The sequence below is a fragment of the Ornithorhynchus anatinus genome, chromosome 9 (assembly GCF_004115215.2).
Source record: "Ornithorhynchus anatinus isolate Pmale09 chromosome 9, mOrnAna1.pri.v4, whole genome shotgun sequence".
In the NCBI taxonomy this organism is placed as follows: domain Eukaryota; kingdom Metazoa; phylum Chordata; class Mammalia; order Monotremata; family Ornithorhynchidae; genus Ornithorhynchus; species Ornithorhynchus anatinus.
In genome coordinates, this window is record NC_041736.1 from 5300919 (window position 1) to 5307768 (window position 6850).

At 50.6% G+C, this 6850-nt stretch overlaps 1 long non-coding RNA gene across 1 annotated transcript; it reads right to left on the minus strand.

The window, feature by feature from the left end:
- On the minus strand, window positions 1–5326 carry LOC120638635. Its single transcript, XR_005660397.1, has 2 exons — window positions 5287–5326; window positions 1–433 (listed from the first exon to the last, which is right to left on the minus strand). It is a non-coding gene; the product is annotated as an uncharacterized LOC120638635 (long non-coding RNA).
- Window positions 5327–6850: the final 1524 nt, after the last annotated feature.

A 6850-nucleotide genomic window follows, 5' to 3' on the forward strand; every position in this document is an offset into this window, starting at 1 on the left:
TTTTCCAAAAAAAAAAAATAAATAAAAAATCCATGTATCCAACGGCCCTGGAAAAGGAGAGATCCTAAAAGGTTTTACAGCAGGAAATTACTTTGTCCATAACGGTCATTATTGGAAATTGCATAAAAAGGGTTCTCATTTGCTGCACAAAGGTCAGGCGTAGAATTTCCTGGGACTTTTTTCTTAGTCAGGCGAGGGACCGGAAAACATATATATATCTTCAGATATATATGTACGTATGTATTTTTAAAACGTGTTTTAGAAGCCACATTCAAAGTATCTTCTACTCCTATTCTATATTTGCATCTGGGATGTTGCGAGTTGGTCTGTCAGTTGAATGAAAGAGCCAAGGTGATAGAACAGCAGGAAAATGTCTGCTTCGCTCTGCCGTCGTTTTAATTGAATCTTCGATTTGTAACGCAGTTTTAATGCACTAAAATATAGAAAAAAAAGAATAAATCGATTTTCATCCTGTGTGACCTGATAAGATTCATTCCGTTTTCGTTCCCTCCTCTCCCTTACCCCCCGCAACCCTTTCGGAGCGCCTGTGAACTGCTTCTGGAAAGATCAGCCCCGATGCCGTTCAACTCCGGGGAAGGCGTGGGCGACGAATCGATAGTCTTGTCGATTGGAAACGGCCGTCCGGGGAAAGAGTCTGGGAATGGTTTCTTTCCTCTTTCCTAGCAGAGTTAGCCGCCCTTAGGCAGTGTGGGTAATGATAATTATGGTATCTGTTAAGCGCTTACCGTGTGCGAGGCACCGTACTGGGCGCCGGGGTGAATACAAGCAAATCCGGTTGGACGCGGCCCCTGTCCCCCATGGGGTTCGCGGTCTCAATTCCCATTTCACGGATGAGGTAACCGAGGCCCGGAGAAGTGAAGTGACTTGCTCGAGGCCGCCCGGCAGACCAAGGGGGTGGGGGAGCTGGGATTCGAACCCAGGATCTTCTGACTCCCAGGCCCCTGCTCTGTCCACTAGGCCACACTGCTTCTCTGCTATTTCGAGAAGGATCTTGAGAGGACGGACTAGCCGTCAACTTGCCACTGGCCGCTGTTCTCTCCGGGCCCCGGTTGGCCAAATGTTGGTATTCGTTAAGCACTTCCTATGTGCCAACCACTGTTCTAAGCACTGGGGCAGATACAAAGTGCCAACCACTGTTCTAAGCACTGGGGCAGATACAAGGTAATCAGGTTGTCCCACGTAGGGCTCACAGTCTTCACCCCCATTTTACAGATAACTGAGGCCCAGAGAAGTTAAATGACTGGCCCAAGGTCACACAGCTGACAAGCGGCAGAGCCGGGATTAGAACCCGTGACCTCTGACTCCCAAGCCCGGGCTCTTTCCACCACGCCAGGCTGCTTCTCTGTCCGGACCCCTTCTGGAAGAACGGTTGGTGTCGGGTCTAACTACCCGAAACTTAATGAGATGGGGGCAAGTGCCGGGAGCGGGGTTTCCATGCAGGGGAGTCTCTCTTCCTGGATCATTCATTCCCAAAATGGATCTCGTCAGTCAGATCCAGGGTCAGTCAGATCCAGGGTGGGCGATGGGCTGTAGTAGGTAATAATAATAATAATAATAAAGTTGGTATTTGTTAAGCGCTTACTATGTTCAGAGCACTGTTCTAAGCGCTGGGGGAGATACAGGGTCATCAGGTTGTCCCACGTGAGGCTCACAGTCTTCATCCCCATTTTACAGATGAGGGAACTGAGACAGAGAGAAGTGAAGTGACTCGCCCACAGTCACGCAGCTGACAAGTGGCAGAGGCGGGATTCGAACCCATGACCGCTGACTCCCCAGCCCCGGGGTCATTTCCACTGCTTACTACATGGAGACTGTGAGCCCCCGTTTAGACTTTGAGCCCGTCATGGAGCGGGGATTGTCTCTATCTGTTGCCCAATTGTCCATTCCAAGCGCTTAGTCCAGTGCTCTGCACCTAGTAGGCGCTCAATAAATACTATTGAATGAATGAATGAATGAAAGTAAGCCTGCCCAGTAGCGCCATCTATGGGCGGCCCAAGGTAACAAGCCTCCTAATAGCCCACCCTACTTTTCCCGGAATAATGATAATAATAATAATAATAATAATAATGATAATGAAGGTATTTGTTAAGTGCTTACTATCTGCGAAGTACTGTTCACGAAGCTGCTTAACAATAATAATAATAATGATGATGATGTCGGCATTTGTTAAGCGCTTACTATGTGCAGAGCACTGTTCTAAGCGCTGAGGGAGATACAGGGTCATCAGCTTGTCCCACGTGAGGCTCACAGTCTTCATCCCCATTTTCCAGATGAGGTCACTGAGGCACCGAGAAGTGAAGTGACTGGCCCCCGGTCACACAGCTGACAAGTGGCAGAGCTGGGATTCAAACCCATGACCTCTGACTCCCAAGCCCGGGCTCTTTCCTCTGAGCCAAGCAACGTGACTTAAAAGAGCCCGGGCTTGGCAGCCAGAAGCAGTGGGTTCCAATTCATTCTTTCAATAGTATTTATTGAGCGCTTACTATGTGCAGAGCACTGTACTTAGCGCTTGGAATGGACAATTCGGCAACAGATAATCCCGCCTCCGCTACTTGTCAACTGTTTGACTTGGGGCAAGTCACTTCTCTGTGCCTCAGTTCCCTCATCTGGAATTCGGGGATGAAGACTGTGAGCCCCACGTGGGACAACCTGATGACCCTGTAACTACCCCAGCGCTTAGAACAGTGCTCGGACATCGTAATCGCTAACAGACACCATTATTATTCCCAAGAAAACTCTATGGATCCACTACCAGAGCCATTGCTGATGGAAGGTGGGGTGTTCTGGGAGAGATGTGTCCTTGGCGTCATTATGGGTCGGAGAAGATGGCCTAAGTCGAGACTCTTGCTGAAAATGACAGCGTCGGTGTTTGTTTTACCCCGAGGTAGCCACAGCTTCGTTTAGCTGTGTGACTTTGGGCCTTCTCTGTGCCTCAGTTGCCTCTTCTGTCAAATGGGGATGAAGACTGTGAGCCCCACGTGGGACGACCTGATTACCTTGTATCTCCCCCGGCGCCTAGAACAGTGCTTGGCAGTTAGTTAGCGCTTAGCAAACACCATCCTTGATATTATTATTGTTATTATTACCTCCCTCTGCCCCCCGGCAGCTATTTCAGTTAGCAATCCGATCCATAAATGATTTGTCATCATTTGGCCTGGGATGCGGAAAGTTTGCAGGGTCCCTTCTTCTCCCTCGGAGGCGGACGGGGGGAATATCCTCCCGATGAGTGGAAACATCGTTCCGTTATTGACCTCGAGGCCGTCTCTCGGCTGGATTACCTGGAGATTTATTTCTGTGGCGGGGCGATCCCTAAATAGAGTCACTTCTCACTGAAGTCTACAATGTTCACTGCCCTGAATACGATCAGGTTCCGATTTCTCCCGGCGATCTCCTTTGGAGATTTTTTCTATCGAGTGGCTTTGTCACCTTAAAATATTCTTGCTTAATTAAGATGATACGACAGGTGGGGGGAAGTGAATGGTGGTGGAAAATGAAATTTCTGCTCCAATTCTCTTGGGAATGTGCTTCTCCCTCTGAGGAGCGCTTTGAGGAAGCCCTTTACCGGGGGTAAACTGAGGCCGGAGGATTAAGGAATGAGTTTGCAACCCATCGCTCTCATTCATTCAGTCGTATTTATTGAGCGCTTACTGAGGGCAGAGCACTGCACTAAGCGCTTGGGAAAGTACAGTTCAGCAACAACACTGAAAGGTATTCTTTTATACCTTTCCATAGTTCATTTGGAACTAGGAGCATTTTCAATACCGGTGCTAGAAGAATATTCGTAATAGTGGAATATTTAAGTACAGCGGCGCCCCGGCCCCGCTCCCAGTGGCCCCACGGAGGTGGCCGGGGACGGGAACCTTGGTCAGAAAAAAGGCTGCCTCATCCTGGGAGAATAAGAATAAGAATAAGAATAAGAATGATGATGGTATTTGTTAAGGGCTTACTATGTGCCAAGCACCGTTCTAAGACAAGCAGTATCTACCCCCATTACACTTAATAATAATGTTGGTATTTGTTAAGCGCTTACTCTGTTCTAAGCACTGGTGGGGGGGGGGGATCCAAGGTGATCAGGTTGCCCCACGTGGGGCTCCCAGTCTTCATCCCCATTTTACAGATGCGGTCACTGAGGCCCAGAGAAGTGAAGCGACTGGCCCACAGTCACACAGCTGACAAGTGGCAGATTCGAATCCATGACCTCTGGCTCCCAAGCCCGGGCTCTTTCCACTGAGCCACGCTGCTTCTCTTTTCCATCTCTTGATTCTTTACCTCCAGCCTCCCCTGCACTATACACACAGACCCACAGACACAAAGACACACCGACACACAGCCACAATCCCCCCCCCACCCTTGCATCAACCTCCTTGCTGACCTCCCAACCTCCTGCCTCTCCCCACTCCAGTCCATACCTCACTAGCAGCCTGATTTAATGGCAAGAGCCCGGGCTTGGGAGTCAGAGGACCTGGGTTCTAATCCCTGCTCCTCCACTTGTCTGCTGTACGACCTTGGGCAAGCCACTTAACTTCTCTTTGCCTCAGTTCCCTCATCTGTAAAATGGGGATGAAAACTATGAACCCCGTATGGGACAAGCTGATTACCCTCTATCTACCCCAGCGCTTAGAACAGTGCTTGGCATTCGTTCCTTCATTCAATCGTATTTATGGAGCGCTTGCTGCGTGCAGAGCACTTGTAAGCACCTCATCTGTACAATTTTACCTCATTGTACCTCATCTGTAAAATGGGGATTGAGACTCTGAACCCCCTATGTGTCCAACCTTATTTCCTTGTATCTACCTCAGCACTTAGAACAGTGCTTGGCACAGAGTAAGTGCTTAACAAATACCCTAATTATTATCGTTTTTCTACAAAAACGTCCTGGACGCATCACACCGCTCTTCAAAAAACACCAGCGGCTGCCCATCCACCTGTGTACCGAGCAGAAATTCCTCTCCATTGGCTTTAAGGCCGTCCACCGCTTCGCCCCACACAGCAAGAGCTCAATAAATACGACTGAATGTTAACCCTGGCTTGGGAGCCGCCACGGAGCGAGAATCTCCGACCCGGGGGATCCGTGGAGAGAGGGTCCCCCCCCACCCCGTGGGGAATTCTTTGGCTCCCGAGTTGGCCCGAGGGTCATCGGTGTGTCCCCGCGCTGCTAGCGGCCCCGTTCTTCCTACGGTCCACCCCCTCGCCCCCTCCTACCTCCCCTCCCTTCTCTCCTTCTCCATCCCAGGCCGCACACCTGGCTCCTCCGGCGCCGCTCACCTTCTCACAGGGCCATCGTCTCGCCCGTCTCGCCGCCGACCCCTAGCCCACGTCCTGCCTCCGGCCCGGAACTCCCTCCCTCCTCAAATCGTCCAGACGACTCCTCTCCCCCGCTTCAAAGCCTTATTGAAGGGACATCTCCTCCAAGAGGCCCTCCCAGACTAAGCACCCCCTTTCCTCTTCTCCCACTCCCTTCCGCGTCCCCCTACATAGAGGATGGGTGCCCAAGTTCCTCTGAATGTCCGGTTGCCGTAGGGACAGAATCCTGCAGAATAATAAGAATAATAATTATGATGCTTGTTAAGCACTCACTATGTGGCAAGCACCGTTCTAAGCGCTGAGGTAGGTACAAGGAAATGAGGTCGGACACGATCCCTGTCCCATGTGGGGCTCACGGTCACAATCCCCATTTTACAGATGAGGTAACTGAGGCCCAGAGAAGTGAAGTGACTTGTCCAAGTTCACACAGCAGACAAGTAGATGTTCTTCCCCTCGACTCTATTTATCGCCATCGTCCTCGTCCGTCCGTCTCCCCCGATCAGACCGTGAGCCCGTCAGACGGCAGGGACCGTCTCTATCTGTCGCCGACTTGTTCATTCCAAGCGCTTAGTACAGTGCTCTGCACATAGTAAGCGCTCGATAAATACTATTGAATGAATGAATGAACAAGTGGCGGAGCCGGCATTAGAACTCACCACCTCTGACTCCCAAGCCTGGGCTCTCTTACCACTAGGCCGTGCTGCGTCTCAGCATTCCCTGAAGGCGGGTGATCTTTGATCTGGTTCAGAATGGCATCGATTAAGGATTCCTGTCTTTCTTTTGGGGTTTTCTTCAAGCCCATCCGCCAACTAACTTCTTCGACCAATCAGCGTTATTTGCTGAGCAGGCCGCCGGACGAAACACTTGGGAATGGACAGTGCAGTAGAGCTGGTAGATGAGTGCTCCGCACGTATTAAGCGTTCAGTAAATACTATTGAATGAAGAGGTTCTCTCGGACATACTAAATCCCAGCCCGCACGCTTCCCTCCTCTAGCAGCAGCTTCCTCCCTGCGCCTTCATCTCGTCTATCTCGCCACCAACCCCTTCCCCCCATCCTCTCCCGAACCTAGATCTCCCTCCCTCTCCATATAGGCCGGGCCACCACCCTCCCACCACCCTCCAAGAGAAGCAGCGTAGCTTAGCGGAAAGAGCCCGGGCTTGGGAGTCGGAGGTCGTGGGTTCTAATCCCGGCTCTGCCGCTTGTCAGCTGCGTGACTCTGGGCAAGTCACTTCACTAATCTGGGCCGCAGTTACCTCATCTGTAAAATGGGGATTAAGACCGTGAGCCCCACGTGGGTACAACCTCATTACCCTGTATCCACTCCAGGGCTTAGAACAGTGCTTTGCACATAGTAAACGCTTAACAAATACCATAATTATTATTATTATTATTAAGAGGCCTTCCCTCTCCCTTCAGCATCTTCTGTGACCTTTGGGCATTTGATATTTGCCTCACCCCAGAGTGCTTTTGTGCATCTCCTTGAACTCTATCGTGTAAATTATATTAATGTCTTTCTCCCCCTCT